Here is an 18,599-nt window from a genome sequence, read left to right on the forward strand (position 1 = left end):
TAGTGGTAGGTGACTTCCTGGGAGATGCATGCAGACTGTTCCTTACTTGGCTTGTAAAAGCCTGTCTCATCTGTTAGTTTTCAGCCTGTATTCCGACAGTGAACGACTTGGTCAGGGTGCAGTTTTTCCTTAAATTCTAGATGCTGTTCTGTGCTTCACAGAAAGTATATTCTAGCCTGGGCTGAATGCGCCTTGTATTTTTTTCTGTCTTTGCAAGAAGGAGTTATCAGGGAAAAGGTTTTTCAGTCATCATCTGACTACTTGGAGTTGTGGATAATGTGTATTTGATTCTCTGTGTGTTGGTTAGCTTCAAGGAGATCCAAGATCTTTCTATGCAGAGTATTATGAAGGGATCTTATTTAAAGTTCCTTCCAGGGATATTTGGCTAACTTTCTAAATTTCCAGCTTTAGTATTCTCAGAGAAGGAATAAAGTGGAATTCTATAACATCTCCTGTGAAGTGGCATGCTAGTGGAATTAACTATCACCTCAGGGTGCACTAATTATTTGCATCCCCAGTTTATTCCTTAATGGTAGCTGGATGCTTCCTCTCAGATGCTGAAGAACCCCAATTAATTTCACTGATTTTATGGTGTGTGAGGGCCTTAGGCCATGCCTTTGACTGGCTAGGCCTTCTGGACCAACCTCAGAGGTTGGTCTTGTTTGTCTTAAATTTCCAGTATTGGGATTCTTGAAGAACATGTGCCTAATGTGTGACATGTCTTTCTTAGACCACTTTTTAATTCTTCCTGTGCACACATTTCAAAAAGGGTCACAGCTTTGGGAGGTATGCTCATAATGCTCACCTTGGAGACGGATTGGTAGACTTTTCCTTGTGTGTTGACATCAGGCCTGTCACATAGGTAGATGCTTTTATATGGCTGTGCAGATTGACTATTTGGAGTTTTCCAAAATAAACAATTTATGTTGGTATTTGAATTATGACCTTGCTTTGTGTGGGCTTTTAAAAACCTTGCAGTTACTTAAATTGTAAACAGTTACCTACTCACATAAATTTACATTTTTGTTGTAACTTAAGAGGGAAGTTATAAAACTTAAGGAGGAAATGTTTATTTGTGTATACATTTGTGAGAGAGGGTTGCCAAGGCGGTAAGATGTCAGGAGATAAGGATTTTAGATTTTGTAACCTTTTTTTTTTTTTTAACCTTCATAAAGTGTAGTGGAATGTAGATCAAGAAATTAGAGTTGGACTTCTAAGTTCAACCTTCTCTTTCTAAGGAGAGAAAGGATGCTAGAGCATTTGTTTTGAAAAACAAAACCAGAAATACCCCAGTATGTTCTGTCCAAGGCTTTTAAACTTATCTTTCAAAATCCACCCAGCAGACCTGAGAGATATATCACCTCTTCTTTTCCTGAGAGGTCAAGGAGCTGATGAGGGTCAGGGTTTGGTTGTGACTGTCCCCCTGACTCCAAAGCCTTTGTTAGGTCCGTTATAGCTCACTGCCAGCTCAAGAAACAAATCAGCTAGTGGATTGGCTTTGGAATCCAAATTTACTGCTGTGTTTCCCTTCTTCATCTTTTCCTTTTTTTTTTTTAATTTAAAAGTTACAATGATTTGAAACCTGGACTCAGGAAGGCTGTGCCTTGTGATTTAGTGATCCCTGCGAGTTTCCTAAAATCTCACTTTCCTCATACCTGACCAGTTTTGCCGGTGCACCTGAGATTTAATCAAAAAAGTTTCTCTTTCATACCCAGTTCTGCCATTCTGTCTTGAGCTGAAAACTTCTGTCAGCTCAAAGAGTGACACAGTATATAAGAGGCTGTCTCCCTTCCTGTCTGTGTTACTGGTTTACAATGTACAGGAATCATTATCTGGTGCCTGCTCTCATTTTGGCCAGATGGGATTCACAATGTACATTTATAAAAGACAGCCCTGCCCCAGTATGCCTTCAGCTCTCTTCCTCATGGGGGCTTGTGTTCAAGACACCTTGGTGATCGTTAGATCTGTCTGGGGCTTTTGACTGTGTGCCTTCATTTCCATTTTGTGGAGGTAAAAGTAACAAAATAAAGGGAAACAGCATAATGCTATTTATATCGGAGCAGAACTGTACACATAAAAGTCATACATTTGAAATATAATGAAATCAAGCCTTTCATAAAGCATAATTTGGTCACATTGCATTTAGATTGAATAGGTTTTTTTTTTATTATTAGGTTTGAAGGTCGTCTTAATACCTATGGTACATGCAGTATGAGTGGGGAGATTCTCATGTTGACAAACATGATCAGTACTTTCTGCATTAGAGTTGTATTTACTTTGTAGGTAATGTGCATGGCCCAGCAGGAAGATGAACCATAAAGTGACTTATTGGTGTATCTGTGGCTTGTTATCTGATGCTTCATTGTGGGAAAGTTAAGAAAGAGAAAACATTAGCTACAGGGGAAAATATCCTTACTGCAGTCTGCATATGTAAGCTGTTCTGTGGGAAAGGGTGGAAGTTATTGCAACAGTTGAGTATCAGCCTGATTGGAAGATTGTTTTCTGTGTGTTTGACCAACACATCCCTAAACATGCATTAAGGTTCTCTATGTTCTAATTTTCATTGACAAGCATTTGTAAGCACTGTTCTAAAACATGGAAGGTGCAGTGGTGGGCAAGATAGAGAAGGAGCCTGCTCTGGAGACGGACTGTTGACAGTAAGTAAGTGTGTCTGGCAGTGACCATAGTGATGAAGAGAATAAAAAGACAATGTGATAGTGACTCAAGGGAAGCTGCTCAGAGTAGTCATAAAGATGTGCCTTCTTCAGGAGAATGGTCTGCCAGTAGGGCAGTCAGACTGGGTCTGTGGGACGGGTGAAAGTGGCATTAAACAAAGTAGGTGATTTGCTTTAGTCCTGAACATCCTGAGGAGTTAATCCAAAGAATAGAAGTGGTGGGTTGAAGTCGTCCCTCTGTTTGTATCTCTGCTTTGTAAATGGGGACTTGGGTCAAGAGAACTTGAGAGGGATTATTAGTGGTACTTTATAAAGGGCAAGAAAGGGAAATGTGTGTGCTTTATTGAAATTGTTCTGGTAAAACCCAGAAATGTGGAGGGAATTCCCCTGGTGGTCCAGCGGCTAGGGCTTTGCTCTCTACTGCAGGGGGTGTGGGTTCAAATGAAGATCCTGCAAAAGCCGTGCACGGTGCCCCCAGCCCCGCAAAAGAAAAAAGCAAAACCGCCGAGATGTGTTGTTACATTGATGAGTGCTGGGTATTATTAGAAACAGCATTTAGTTATGTTTATGTTTCTCTGTTGAGAAGTTGGATTGCGGTGTTAACAGTCATTGTACTTGGTTAAAAGTTCAACTGAAGCTAGCAAAAATTAGTGATATCTGTATGCAGGACACTCTGCTAGATATTGCTTCAAAGAGAAGATCTCAAGTGACCTTGGGTGGGATAGCGGGGTGGAGGAAACAGGGGTATCCGAGAGTGGGGACTGGCGGGAGAGGAGACAGCGCAGTCAGAGGCTTTGTTGTCCACGGCCGGGAGGCTCCGCCCTCCGCACTTTTGCCAGCCAGCCAGTGGCACCCAGATACCTGCACCCACCCTCTCTGTGCTCTCTGGTAGTTATCTAGAGAGATGAAAGAAATCGTCTCGTCTAGCACTTTACAACCTTTTTACAGCTCAGGGAAGGGGCCAGGGAGGTGGTGACCTGCCCATAGTTAATGTAGCTTTACATTGACAGTCAAGGCTAGGACCCTGTTCTTTGCCAGCAAGGCTGGTGTTCTTTCCACTGTAGCCCATGCTCTGAACAGAGGGTTGGTCGTTAACATTCGCTCCTGAGTAGAAAAAGAAAGGCCGCCTTGGGTTGGTAATGTACTCATTTAGGGGAAAGCCTGTGTAGTTCCAGTCTTAAGAAGTCAGGGAAAAGACACACATCAACCTGGGAAGCAGAGTGTGGACAAAGAGAATTGTGCTGCTCTTTTTTTGCTTACACACACACACACACACACACACACACACACACACACACGCGTGGCCTCAATCTGGCTCCATCACTTATTAGCATGAGTGAGCGTGGGCACTTTGCTTGAGCTACAGTTTCCTTGTCTGTAAAATGGAGATACATCTTCCTCAGGGCCGATGGGAAAAGGAAATAAAATAGGAAAAGTATATAGTGGAGTGCACCAGCTATAGGCGAATGGTAGTTGCCCACTGAAGCATTCCACACCGTGCTGTGTGCCAAGACACTGACTGGAGCGGAGCTTGTTGTTCAGTCGTTCAGTCATGTCCAACTGTGACCCCATGGACTGCCACACGCCAGGCTTCCCTGTCCTTCACCATCTCCCAGAGCTCGCTCAAACTCAAGTCCATTGAGTCGGTGATGCCATCCAACCATCTCATCTTCTGTTGTCCCTTTCTCCTCCTTCCTTCAGTCTTTCTCAGCATCAGGGTCTTTTCTAGTGAGTTGGCTCTTTGCATCAGGTGGCCAAAGTATTGGAGCTTCAGGATCAGTCCTTCCAGTGAATATTCAGAATTGATTTCCTTTAGAGCAGAGCTGATTCCAGACCACCTGAGCTGCCTCCTGAGAAACCTTGTATTCAGGTCAAGAAGCAACAGTTAGAACTGGACATGAAACAACAGACTGGTTCCAAATCGGGAAAGGAGTATGTCAAGGCTATATATTGTCACCCTGATAATTTAACTTATATGCAGAGTACATCATGAGAAATGCTGGGCTGGAGGAAGCCCAAGCTGGAATCAGGATTGCCGGGAGAAATATCAATAACCTCAGATATGCCGATGACACCACCCTTATGGCAGAAAGTGAAGATGATGATCCTCTTGATGAAAGTGAAAGATGAGAGTGAAAAAGTTGGCTTAAAACTCAACATTCAGACAACTAAGATCATGGCATCCGGTCCCATTGCTTCATGCCAAATAGATGGGGAAACAATGGAAACAGTGACAGACTTTATTTTTGGGGCTCCAGAATCACTGCAGATGGTGACTGCAGCCATGAAATCAAAAGACTCTTGTTCCTTGGAAGAAAAGGTATGACCAACCTAGACAGCATATTAAAAAGCAGAGACATTACTTTGGATTATAATAAAGAAAGCTGAGTACCAAAGAATTGATGCTTTTGAACTGTGGTGTTGGAGAAGACTCTTGAGAGCCCCTTGGACTGCAAGGAGATCCAACCAGTCCATGCTGAAGGAAATCAACCCTGACTATTCATTGGAAGGACTGATGCTGAAGCTGAAATTCCAATACATTGGCCACCTGATTCAAAGAACTGACTCATTGGAAAAGGCCCTGATGCTGGGAAAGATTGAAGGCAGGTGGAGAAGGGGATGACAGAGGATGAGATGGTTGGATGGCATCACCAACTCAATGGACATGAGTGTGAGTAAGCTCCAGGAGTTGGTGATGGATGGGGAAGCCTGGCGGGCTGCAGTCCATGGGGTTGCAAAGAGTTGACACCACTGAGTGACTGAACTTACTGACTGATTCCTGCCAATCCTGTTGATTTTACATCCTCAAAGATCTGCTCAGTGCTCATGCTCAGTTGTGTCAGACTCTTTGCAACCCCATGGACTGTAGCCCACCTCTGTCTGTGGACTTTCCCCTGCAAGAATACTGGAGTGAGTGGGTAGCCATTTCCTACCCCAGAGGATCTTCCCGACCCAGAGATCAAACCGGAGTCTCCTGCTTTGGCAGCCAGATTCTTTACCACTGAGCCACCAGGGAAGCCATCTGCTCAGTAGAGAAGGGCAGTTAAAACAGGGCTATTGGAAGTGCTCTAATGGGGAAATACATGGAACTGAACCAAGACATATTATTCTGACTCAAATGGTCATACGAGGCTTCTCAAAGGAGGGCCATTGGCTTTTTTGTCCTGACACTTGTCGTTCTCTCAACAGTCTCTTCCACCTCCGTGGTTTGTTCCTCCACTTTTGCTTATCTGTTGGCATTCTCTGGATCCTCTTGGTTCATTGCACTCGCTCTCCAGGTGCTCTCAGATATCACTAGGCTTTGATGATTGCCCATAAGTTGATGACCATCATGTTAATATCTCAGCCAGACTCCTAGCTCCTCCAACTCCTCCTACTTGATGCTGCAATTTGGATAGCTCATCAGTAGCTTGAGCTTTGTAAGTCCAAAACTAACACATACTCCTTAAACTCTCCTCCATTTGTTCCCTCCTGCGTACGTGGTTTTAACATCTAACCACCTTCTCAGATCCCATTCCTCCTTTTCTCTCGCCACCCTCCACATCTAATCTATCACATTACTGTCAGTGCGGTTGCCGTAATATGATTTGAATCTGTCCACTCTCTTGCTACAGTCTCTGAGCCACCATCATCTCTTACCTGGAACATTGTGATTGCCTCTTAAAATGGCCCCCTGACTTCTGCCCATCTGACTACTCCGCCTTGCCCAGAGCAGCCAGAGTCACCTGTCTTTCCTCCACTTTAAATCATTCAGTGGTTTCTCATAGCACTAAATAGAAAATCCAGACTTCTCATTTCTCACAAGGCTCTGAATACCCTGGCCCTTGCCCACCTCCCTGGTTGCTTGTCTGCTGCTTTTGCTTGCCATCTTTGAGCAACATTGACTTTCTCTCTGTCCCAGAAGGCCCCAAACTCTTTCTCGTCTCAGGGACTTCTTTATACGCTCTGTCCTCTGCTCAGAACACTGGCCAGCCCAGCCTCTTCTCATCCTTCAGGACATTTGTGGAATGAAAGCACATAGCAGTAAAGGGGTAGGGTAAGGAGGAAAGTGTCCTTAGAGTGCATCTGCTGTCGTTCAGTCACTAAGTCGTGTCTGACTCTTTGCGACCCCATGGACTGCAGCATGCCAGGCTTCCCCGTCCCCCACTATTTCCCAGAGTGTGCTCAGATTTGTATCTGTTGAGTCGGTGATGCCATCCAACCATCTCATCCTCTACTGTGCTCTTCCCTTTTTGCCTTCAATCTATCCTGTCATCAGGGTCTTTTCCAGTGAGTTGACTCTTCTGTCATGTGGCCAAAGTATCAGAGCTTCATTGGAGCTTCACAAAGTCTTAAAAAGAAGAGAAATGTTGGAAGAGCTAAAAGAGTGTGAGTTTGGTTGTGTTGCAGGTGGAGTTATTCAAGCAAAACACCTAGGAGTCAGGCAGCCAGAACTCCCTGTACTGCTGACGTGACTTTAAAATGATGCCACCCGGCTGGAAAACTGTTTTGAAAGTTTCTTAAAAGCTTAAATAAGTCTGCCCTGTGACCCAGCAGTTCCATTTGTAGGTATTTACCCAACAGAAGTGAAAACCTACGGCCACAGATAAGCCTTGTACGAGAATATTCGTAGGAGTTTTGTTCATGATAGCTGAAAATTGAAAACAGTCCAGTTGTCCGTCATTGGGAGAATGGGTAAACAGAATGGTATATTCTTACAGTGGAAGACCACTCAGCAACCAAAAGAAACTACTGACATGTGTAACAAGGAAGAATTTCATACAGACACAAAAAAGCACATGATGGATGATCTCATTTGTAAGAGATTCTAAAACAGGCAAAAGTCTGTGATACCAAAAATTACATCAGTGGTTACCTCTTGGGTAGATGGGGGTTCACTGGGAAGGGGACATGAGAGAACTTTCTGGAGTGATGGAAATGTTCTGCACCTTGATAAGCAATCATCAAATCTTACTGAGTGGTACACTGTCTGTAATTTTGCTGTAGGTTATACTTAAAAACAACCTAAGAGTTGTCCTAGGTTTCTTTTTCCCTTTCACTCTCAATATTTAATCTCCCAGCAAATTCTGTTCATTTTATGTCCAAAACACATTCTGAATTTGTCCCCCTGCCACCCACACCATCTCCTCTTATCCAGGCTACTGTACTACTAGTTTCCTGACTGGATTTTCAGCCCCCAATATTTTTGGCCCTCCCAAATAATTTTTTCTGCTTTTCAGCTAAAATGACCTTTAAAAATTCACATTGGGTCTTGTCAGTTGTCTTCCTGCAGCCCTTCAGTAGCCTTCCATTGCTTTCATGGTGACCGACAAGGGGCTCTGAGCCCATCTGACCTGGCCTCCTCCTTGCTCCCTTCAGTTCCAGCCTCTTTGGCTTTCCCTCTGTTTCTTGAACACCTCAGGCTCATTTCTACCTTAGGAGCTGTTCACTCAGCCTTCCCTCTGCCTGGGGCATCCTGCTTCCCAAACCTGTGTGAGACTTGTTTCAGTTTGCCATTCAGGTTCAGTTTATCTTAGTTTTTTGGCCACACCAAGCCACATACAAGATCTTAGGTCCCCAACCAGGGGTGGAACCTATACCCCCTGCATTGGGAGTCTTAACCAGTGAATCACCAGGGAAGTCCCCGGGTTCCATTTAAATATTTCTTTCTCTGTGCGTTTTCTCCAGCCCTTACTGTCTGAAGTAGTGCTCCATCACATCAACCCGCTCTATTTTGTTTATAACTTTTATCACCACCTGAAGTTATTTCATCCTTTTATTTGTTTGCCCGTCCCTTCCTCCAGGATGGAGCCTGGCTTGTTCACCATTGTACACTCAATGTCAGCAGCAGCGTTTGGCCCACAGAGGAGGTGGTGGTGGTGAAGTCACTCAGTCGTGTCCGACTCTTGCGTCTTCATGGACTGTAGTGCGCCAGGCTCCTCTGTCCATGGGATTTCCCAGGCGAGAATACTGGAGTGGGTTGATTTGGCACATAGTAGGCCCCACTGCTGGGAAAGATTGAGAGCAAGAGGGAGAGAGTCAGACACGACTTGGTGACTAAATAAACAACGAGGCCCTATGTATTGACTCAGTGAAGGTAATGATGCTGGTGATACGGGATGAGAACAGGCCGACGAGGGGTAGATTTGTGAGGGAGAGAGAGGAGCAAGGAGAGTCCAGACTTCTAGCTCGGAAGCCAGGTCGTGGCGGTGCCAGTCACCGAGATAGAAAACAGTGGGGAATGAGCAGATTGGGGTGTGGTGGAAAGTGATCAGTTTAATTTTGAACTTAAATTGGGAATACTTGTAAGGACCGCATCAGGTGTTTGAGGCACACAACAGACATTAGGGGAAGGGACTGGGCTGTAGGGTGAGATGTGGAGGTGAGCGTGTCTGCTCCAGCCTGGGAGTGGATGAGGCTGTTCTCAGGGTGAACAGGGAATGTCCGTATGTAGGAAAGTGTCCTTCCTCTTTCCTGCCTGAGTGATGGGCGTCTGCCACCAGTAACACAGACTTCACAGAACTCAGCCCCTCACGGGGCTTGTAGTTGACACTCCTGCCTGCCCCGCCCCTCCAACCTTGTGCCCCAGCTACATTGTTGCTGCTAATAATGACAAGTGCACAAAGGGTCAGGACAGAACTCTGAGGAATGTGAACATTTAAGGCAGCAGGGCAGCATTTAAAGAGGAGCAGAGAGGATGCAACCAGCAGGTGAGAAGGAAAACCCAGACAGCCTGGCATGAAGAAAGAGCCTCAGAGGCGGTAGCTAAGCTTACTGAAGTATGTCATTTGAAAGGAGAGGGGATGACTAAAGCCAGGTGGTTGTGTATTGATGAGAAAGTGGGGTGAAGAAGTGGAGACAGTAAGTTTGGAGTCAAGCCTTTGTAAAATTTGGCCACCGAGGAAAATAAAAAGTAACTATAGGGAGAACCTGGGGTTAAGCGAAGAGTTTTTTTAGACATAAGAAAAACTTAAGCACGTGTAAACGGATGTGGGAAGGAGCCAGCACCGGGCTGAGTTGAAGATGCAGAAGATCACTGGGTTGAGGACCTTCCAGGAGATCTCAGGGCCCTGTGTGGTCCAGGCGATTGGCTTTGAATTGTAGGAATATCCTCTTCTGGGGAAAAGCAAGTTGTGTGGGTGGGATACACATGGGCCTGGGGGCAGCGGGCAAGAGTGCTTTCCGGTGAGCTCTGTGAAGGTCTCTGCTGGCGGGCAGGAGCAAGGTGGAGAGCGGGAAGCTTGAACAGGGGAAGCTTTGAAGAGACTGCTGTGATAGGCACATAGAGCTGGCTGAGGAAACAAGGTCTGCAGGGGGAAAGTAGAAAGCAGTTAAGATGAGCTTGCTGCCTCTTGGGATTTTAGAGAAACTGGTCGGACCTTGACAGTTGTTTGTCTAGATTTGGATTCCAGTGATTTAGACTCAGCTTCTCTTGCCTGCGTCCCCATACGCTTCTGCTGTTCCCGTTTATTAGACCAGTGGCTTGTAAATTACCCCAGAGCTCTCAGACTTGACTTAACCACTGCTTACACGCATTCCCTGTGTGAGGTGGGTGGCAGGGTTCTCAGTGTTGTGTGAACACAGGTAAGGTGGGGGATACTCTTATCCCCTCGGACCTGGGTACCCAGGTGGCCTGGCTGTAGTGGAAGAAGTGTATCATCTTCCCAGCTCCACAGCTCAAGCAGCTCTCATCATCTCTCCTTATCTTGGGTACCTGTAAGATTTTTGCTGGAAAAACTGCAAAATATTTTCAGATACTACTGCACGAGGCTCTAAGGTCCTTGTGGTCAGGGCTGTGTTCTGTTTTTATGTTATAGCCCCCGCAGCTGGCACACTGCCTGTCAGTGCATGGGAGTGAGTGCCTCTGAGCCTCTCCCTGGACTGGCCTCTCTTTCTCCTCTGTGTCTGTCCATGTGTTATAGGGATGTATGTCATGTGTTACAGTTAATATGGAATGTGTCTATTTCACCACAGTATTGTATTCTTAGATGGCCACCTTACTTTGTTAATCTTTATTTCTTTATGTCCCCTTCACATAGTAGGTATTAAAGTAATGTTAAATTTGAATTTGTTGTTTAAAAAAAAACTTGCAAAGTTTCTCTAAGAGTAACTAAAATAGTTGAAGAATGGAGGAAAAATTCAGAGACAATATCAGTTAAAGAAATGAGTTAATATAGCCTGATAAAATATTCTCAGCAATGAGTTGATGAGGGTCTCAGGGTATGTTAAACAGTGACGGCCTGCTGTTCCTCTACTCTGACAAGGAAAACAGCAGGTGAGGTCAGAGGGAGTGCTAGTGGCTTGGGTAGATACACCACAGAACTCCCTGCCTTGTGATACCTTTGCAGGGAAGAGTTCGGGTTTGGATTTAGAAAAAAATGGAGTGGGGTCCAGAAGTGCCATTTTGGGGCCAGCTTGTTAGAACATCATCTGTGTGAGGGCAGGGCCTTTCTGTTCCCCAGCATATCCCCAGCATCTAGAATGTGCTTGGCAAGTAGGCAGTGCTCAGCAAATAGTTTCTGTGTGAATTAATAAAAGAAGTAGAGTTTTCCTGCCAGCTTTCAAAGGAATGTGCCATAGGAGCTTCAGTTTCTTTTTCCCCTTTGGCTCACTGTTCATGATCCCTTTCTGAATTAATGAGTTCCATGCGTTTATTACTTGCTTGAACTTATCTTGCTCAGCTTTCAAAGGATGCCAGCCCAGTCTACTGTTCTCTGGATTAAAAAAAAAAATCAGCAGCTTGTTTTCAAAACCAAAATATTAGGTTTTAAGATTTCATTAGAAATTTTTTTATATAGAAAAGATTTCTTTTGTTGATGCTTTTTGCTTATGTTTAAGATGTAAACCTTGAAAATGTTAAAGAGAATTGAAATTGACTTTTAATTATAGTAGTTGATTATATGTTTATTGAATCTTTTCTCAACAGACCAAGCATTATCTGTACTTCCCTATTTTTTGCCGTATTCTTAATATTTGATACCAGTCCTTCTGTATCTGCTCAAGAATCTTTCCTCAGTGAGTAATTCATCAGGAAATCTCTTCTCGGAAGCCTGTAATAATACAGCTCAAGGGGTGTCTCCGCTAATGTAAAGTCACAACATTGACTGTGTAGAAGTCGTGTATCTGATTTCATTAGCAAATTCATAGGTGATACCAGTTCTGGGGAGGAGAGACTAATGTTTTCCCTCTGCTTTAGTTCATTCTACATTAAATCATTTGAGAACAGGACAATGGGAAATTCTGTCTTTCCATCTAGAGATGAGCAAAGACTTGGTTCTGTAAGCCAGTGCATTGTTCTCTTGTTGACTTGATTCAGCTTATTAACATTTTATTGAGATACACTTTATAGTATTTTAAGAATAAGATTAGAATCTGCTAAACTAAAAATTTGAAAAAAAAAAAGCCGTACTACTCTTAACAGTATTTTTCTTCTAGAGTTAAAATAGTCATATGAAAATAGTTACTTTTGTTGAAATAGTTGTACATGGAAATAATTATATATATTAAAGAAAAATGTCAGGAATGTTAGCATAGTGTTTTAGTTGAAACAACTTTTTTTCTTTTTCTTGAAATGTATGTTTTTATTATAAAATTAGTGCATGCTCTTGGTATAAAATTCAAACAGTACATAGGTGTATAATCCTGCTCTTTGGATATAGCTGTTGTTTATAGCTTAGTGCATATCCAGTACTTAAAAAAAATAGGCTTTATTTTTTTAGAGCAGTTTTAGATTCACAGCAAAATTGAGAGGAAGATACAAATATTTCCTATATACCCTCTGCTCCCACACATGTGTAGCCTACCCCGTTTATTAACGTCTCCCACCACAGTGGGTCCTTTATTACAATTGATGAACGTACCTTGACACATTTTCACCAAAGTCCGTAGTTTACACTATACTTTACTCTTAGTGTTATATTGTCTCTTCTGTGGCTTGGGAGAAATCTATGACTGTAGCCATCATTACAGGGTCCTACAGAGTAGTCTCACTGCCCTGAAACTCCTCTGTGCTCCACCTGTTCCTCCCTCCCTCCCCGTCATCCCTGGCAGCCATGGGCTTTTCATTGTCTCTGTAATTTTGACTTTCACAGCATGATATAGTTGGATTCATACAGTACATAGTCTTTTCAGATTGGCTTCTTTCACTTAGTAATATGTATTTACATTTCTTCTTTGTCTTTTCATGGCTTGATGGCTCATGTCTTTTTAGCACTCAGTAGCAAAACTGTCTTTTTTTTTGCAAATGAAGGTGGTTCTTAGTACTGTTCTACAAAATATTCTGAGGTTTCTGTTTGCAGGTGGTTCATCTCCTGAAGACTTCTTAAGTATTTACTTTTTGAAACTTTCTGGAATCTTTTTTCCCCTCATATGGTTGGCTGAACTCGTGGATACAGAGAACCAACTGTATTTGGTTTGGGCACAGGGAAGTCTTGTCCTTATCCAAAGATTGTTTTGGTGGTTAGGAACCTTTTGGAAAAGAAATCAGGATGGAGGTAGGTAAAGAATGAAGTGTAGCAGGTCTCGTACATTGCGTACAACAGAAAGCCAGAAATGACCAGGTGAGCATCAGCAGTTGTTTTTCAGGGCTCTGGGATGAGTCTTAGCACTTATCCTCAGGGTGTTCAGTAGTGTAGTGAGGAAGCAAACAGGCAGATCAGTGATTATACATTGTAAAAAAATTGGCCACAGAGAAGGGAAGGTGCTAGAAAATGGTTGTTGGTTCTAGAGAAGTGATAGCAGTAAGAACCAGCAGTCTTAGCAAGATTGTGGTCCTGACAGGTGGACAGAAAGGTTGGTATCACACAACAGGAGGCAGTCTTAGGGTCAGGACATCCATTGTCTTGTCCCATTAAATGAGCATCACAGAGGGCATCTCAAAGCTATTTTAGAACATTGATGGTGAAACGTTAGCTCTTAGTGTTCCAACTCAGAGAAGGCAATGGCACCCACTCCAGCACTCTTGCCTGGAAAATCCCATGAATGGAGGAGCCTGGTAGGCTGCAGTTCATGGGGTCGCTAAGAGTCGGACAAGACTGAGCGACTTCACTTTCACTTTTCACTTTCATGCATTGGAGAAGGAAATGGCAACCCACTCCAGTGTTCTTGCCTGGATAATCCCGGGGATGGGGGAGCCTGGTGGGCTGCCGTCTGTGGGGTCGCACAGAGTCAGCTACGACTGAAGCGACGTAGCAGCAGCAGCAGTGAACATTGGCATACAGGTGTCTGTGTGTATGTCTGTTCTTAGTTCTTGTGGGTGTATACAGGAGTGGAATTTCTGGGTCGTATAGTAATTCTGTGTATAATTTTTTGCGGAACTGCTTGTTTTCCAGAGTGGCTATACCGTTCCCACCAGCAATATATGAGGATTCCAGTTTCTCTCCATCCTGCTCAACACTGGTAATTTTCCTTTTCTTGATTATAGCCATCCAAGTGGATATGAGGTGGTGTCTCATTTCTGATAGACAGAGTGCCTGATGAACTATGGACGGAAGTTCGTGACATTGTATAGGAGACAGGAATCAAGACCATCCCCATGGAAAAGAAATGCAAAAAAGCAAAATGGCTGTCTGAGGAGGCCTTACAAATAGCTGTGAAAAGAGAAGTGAAAAGCAAAGGAGAAAAGGAAAAATACAGGCATCTGAATGCAGAGTTCCAAAGAATAGCAAGAAGAGATAAGAAAGCCTTCCTCAGCGATCAATGCAAAGAAATAGAGGAAAACAACAGAATGGGAAAGACTAGAGATCTCTTCAAGAAAATTAGAGATACCAAGGGAACATTTCATGCAAAGATGGGCTCAATAAAGGACAGAAATGGTATGGACCTAACAGAAGCAGAACATATCAAGAAGAGGTGGCAAGAATACACAGAAGAACTGTAGAAAACAGATCTTCATGACCAAGATAATCATGATGGTGTGCTCACTCACCTAGAGCCAGACATCCTGGAATGTGAAGTCAAGTGGGCCTTAGAAAGCATCACTATGAACAAAGCTAGTGGAGATGAAGGAATTCCAGTTGAGCTATTTCAATTCCTGAAAGATGATGCTGTGAAAGTGCTGTACTCAATATGCAAGCAAATTTGGAAAACTCACCAGTGGCCATAGGCCTGGAAGAGGTCAGTTTTCATTCCGATCCCAAAGAAAGGCAACGCCAAAGAATGCTCAAACTACTGCACAACTGCACTCATCTCACACGCTAGTAAAGTAATGCTCAAAATTCTCCAAGCCAGGCTTCAGCAATATGTGAACCGTGAACTTCCAGAGGTTCAAGCTGGTTTTCGAAAAGGCAGAGGAACCAGAGATCAAATTGCCAATATTTGCTGGATCACGGAAAAAGCAAGAGAGTTTCAGAAAAAACATCTATTTCAGCTTTATTGACTATGCCAAAGCCTTTGACTGTGTGGATCACAATAAACTGTGGAAAATTCTGAAGAAATGGGAATACCAGACCACTTGACCTGCCTCTTGAGAAACCTATATGCAGGTCAGGAAGCAACAGTTAGAACTGGACATGGCATAACAGACTGGTTCCAAATAGGAAAAGGAGTATGTCAAGGCTGTATATTGTCACCCTGCTTATTTAACTTCTATGCAGAGTACATCATGAGAAAGGCTGGGCTGGAAGAAGCACAAGCTGGAATCAAGACTGCCGGGAGAAATATCAATAACCTCAGATATGCAGATGACACCACCCTTATGGCAGAAAGTGAAGAGGAACTAAAAAGTCTCTTGATAAAAGTGAAAGAGGAGAGTGAAAAAGTTGGCTTAAAGCTCACATTCAGAAAACGAAGATCATGGCATCTGGTCCCACTTCATGGAAAATAGATGTGGAAACAGTGTCAGACTTTATTTTTGGGGGCTCCAAAATCACTGCAGATGGTGACTGCAGCCATGAAATTAAAAGATGCTTACTCCTTGGAAGGAAAGTTATGACCAACCTAGGTAGCATGTTCAAAAGCAGAGACATTACTTTGCCAACAAAGGTCCATCTAGTCAAGGCTGTAGTTTTTCCAGTGGTCATGTATGGATGTGAGAGTTGGACTGTGAAGAAAGCTGAGCGCCAAAGAATTGATGCTTTTGAACTGTGGTGTTGGAGAAGACTCTTGCGAGTCCCTTGGACTGCAAGGAGATCCAACCAGTCCATTCTGAAGGAGATCAGCCCTGGGATTTCTTTGAAAGGAATGATGCTAAAGCTGAAACTCCAGTACTTTGGCCACCTGATGTGAAGAGTTGACTCATTGGAAAAGACTCTGATGCTGGGAGGGATTGGGGGCAGGAGGAGAAGGGGACGACAGAGGATTAGATGGCTGGATGGCATCACCAACTGGATGGATGTGAGTCTGAGTGAACTCCGGGAGTTGGTGATGGACAGGGAGGCCTGGTGTGCTGCGATTCATGGGGTCGCAAAGAGTCGGACACGACTGAGCCACTGAACTGAATCACGTTATGCGTCTTTTCATGTCCTGTAGTATGCCATTTTCGTATCTTTGGAAAAATGTCTATTCAAGTCCTTTGCTGATTTTTTTATTGAGTTGTTGTCTTTATATTGTTGAGTTGCAAGAGTTCTTTATATGTTTACTCTTATCAGATATTAGATATGTGATTTACATTGTCTGGGAATTATGGGATGCTTTTTTTCCAGTATCATCTGAACAAGTTTGGACACGTTGCTTTAGCCCTCCTGACCAGAGTTTGAATCCGTGCCCTGGCAATGAAAGCGCTGAGTCCTCACCACTGAACCACCAGGGAATTCCTGAGACACTTTGGTTTAGATATGAATAAGCCTGTATGCAGATTTGAACAGTACTTGCATCCCAGAAATAGAAGAAGTTTTGAAGGATTTTGAAGTTTGTTTGATGTCGGTATACTTATTTTAGTCATTGTATCCTTTCTTGATCTCTTGGAAGTCTGTACAGCTCACAAGACTCATGAGATCTAGAGAGACCATGCTTTGAGAGGCAGACCTAGCATACATAAGATATTTATTCTAAGCCACTTTATTCCCGAGACAGACATTTACAGTTATGTATTGAATCATGTCTCTATGTTTTAGTCTGAAGGTCATATTCCAACACAGAAACACAGGAGTGCTACCGAGTGATGGACAGCCTGTCCTGAAACTTCAGTAGCGCTAGGCTTCAGGAAGGGTTTGTTTTATTTCATCAACACATTGGTCACTGTATCACCTGCTTCTTTGCATGTCAGCTTTGCAACTCGGGAGCAGGATTTCTGTGTTAACCTTTCAGCCAGTGCCTCTTCCACTGGATTTCCTGTGTGGGGATGAACGTGCCACGGGAGCTTGTGGGAACGACAACAATGCAGGCTGTTTCCCTCCCTGACCCCTCTTGCTGGATGAGGGAGTTCCCTGCGCACTTAGAGCTTTCTAGAAGGCAGAGACCTTCGGCTTTTCATAAATCTGATTTTCCTATAACTTGAGGATTCCATGTATTACGTTTTTGCTTGTTTCTCCTCTTCACTCAGCTAGCTCCTGGTGGAACACTCCTTCCTTTGCCTGATCCTCCAGAGCCAGCTTCTCCACGTTGTCTCAAAAGTAATAGAGGAGAAGATGGTCATTATAATTACAATGTCACCACTAATAGAGCCAAGTTCAGTCCAGTTCAGTCGCTCAGTCGTGTCTGACTCTTTGCGACCCCATGAACCACAGCACGCCAGGCCTCCCTGTCCATCACCAACTCCCGGAGTTCACTCAAATTCATGTCCATTGAGTCGGTGATGCCATCCAGCCATCTCATCCTCTGTGGTCCCCTTCTCCTGCGTTCAATCTTTCCTAACATCAGGGTCTTCTCAGTAAGAATTGTCTGTTTAGATTTAACATTAAAAAAAAATTTACTTAGATTGAGGAGGAGGTATAAAGAAATGATTCTTTGACTTTCTCATGCCAAGGACTTGAGTTTAGCTTGTGAGGATTCCTTGTTAGCGTGGTGAACGGAACAGAAGCAGCGTCTAGGCCTGGGCCTTGGCTCGTTGGCATGTCCTTACTTTCACTCCTGCAAGCACCTTTTAGTTTATTGCTTTTAAGCTTAACCCATTTTCTTTTTAAATGCTTCTCTCTAGCATTTTTTTCTGCCTTTTCCTTTTCTTCCCATCCCACCCGCTTTATTTTCAGTAATGCAGATGTGGAGAGAGTGTTAGATGATTGTGATTCTAAGGGCTTGACTTGAGTTCTTCACAGGCTAGGAGCCTTATGTCTTTCTCTTGTCCACGTCTGGCCCCTTGTAGGACTGCAGTGGATGCTCAGTTAGCTGTGGCACTAACCTTATAGCACAGGCCGTATTATTTTTAGAAGACCTTCCAGGATAATAAAGATCGTTGATTTTGTATTCAGCAGGCTTCTTGAGTCTGTGGCCTGACTCCTCTCCTCTGTCCCAGAGGGTTCCCAGCGGAGCTCTTCACGCACTGCTCTGGCCCCATTCTCTTCTCATTCTGCAGCTGCACTTATGTGGATACGCTAGACCTTCTCAGGGTTTCCTTTTGAGCACTCTTCCTTTCTCCTGTATTTTTTGCTCTTTCCATTTTTCATTCTGGGTGGTTTCTTTTGACCTGTATTCCAATCTAACCAGTTCTTTCTGTCTAATCTGTGTTTAACTGAAATAAGCACTCAGTGGATAAGTTTGAAAAAATACAACAAAAACTGAGACGTTTGGGACCTTTCCAATTTGCTGTGTTGCTTTTTATGGATTCCTGTTCCCTGCTAAATTCTTCAAGCTTGGCTTTTATTTCCTAAACAGAGTAAAGTAGTTGTTTTAATGATCTCCTTTTCTCGGTTCTGTTACCTGCCTGTGTCTTTTCCGATGGTTTTTACTCATGGTGTTTTCTCTATTCATGTGTGTGTGCGCTGGATGTACTATTTGAAACATTATTTATAGAAATAATTAGAGGCCTTGGATGTCTTTTTCCAGGGAAGATTTTTGTTTACTTTTTTTCAG

At 43.6% G+C, this 18,599-nt stretch overlaps 1 protein-coding gene across 1 annotated transcript in view; it reads left to right on the forward strand.

Annotated features, from left to right (window-relative positions):
- TCF20 (transcription factor 20) overlaps nucleotides 1-18,599 on the forward strand; it is a 93,343-nt gene that overhangs the window by 1,651 nt on the left and 73,093 nt on the right. The gene's annotated exons all lie outside the window — the stretch shown is intronic.

This window comes from Bos indicus x Bos taurus, chromosome 5, assembly GCF_003369695.1.
Source record: "Bos indicus x Bos taurus breed Angus x Brahman F1 hybrid chromosome 5, Bos_hybrid_MaternalHap_v2.0, whole genome shotgun sequence".
Lineage (NCBI taxonomy): Eukaryota > Metazoa > Chordata > Mammalia > Artiodactyla > Bovidae > Bos > Bos indicus x Bos taurus.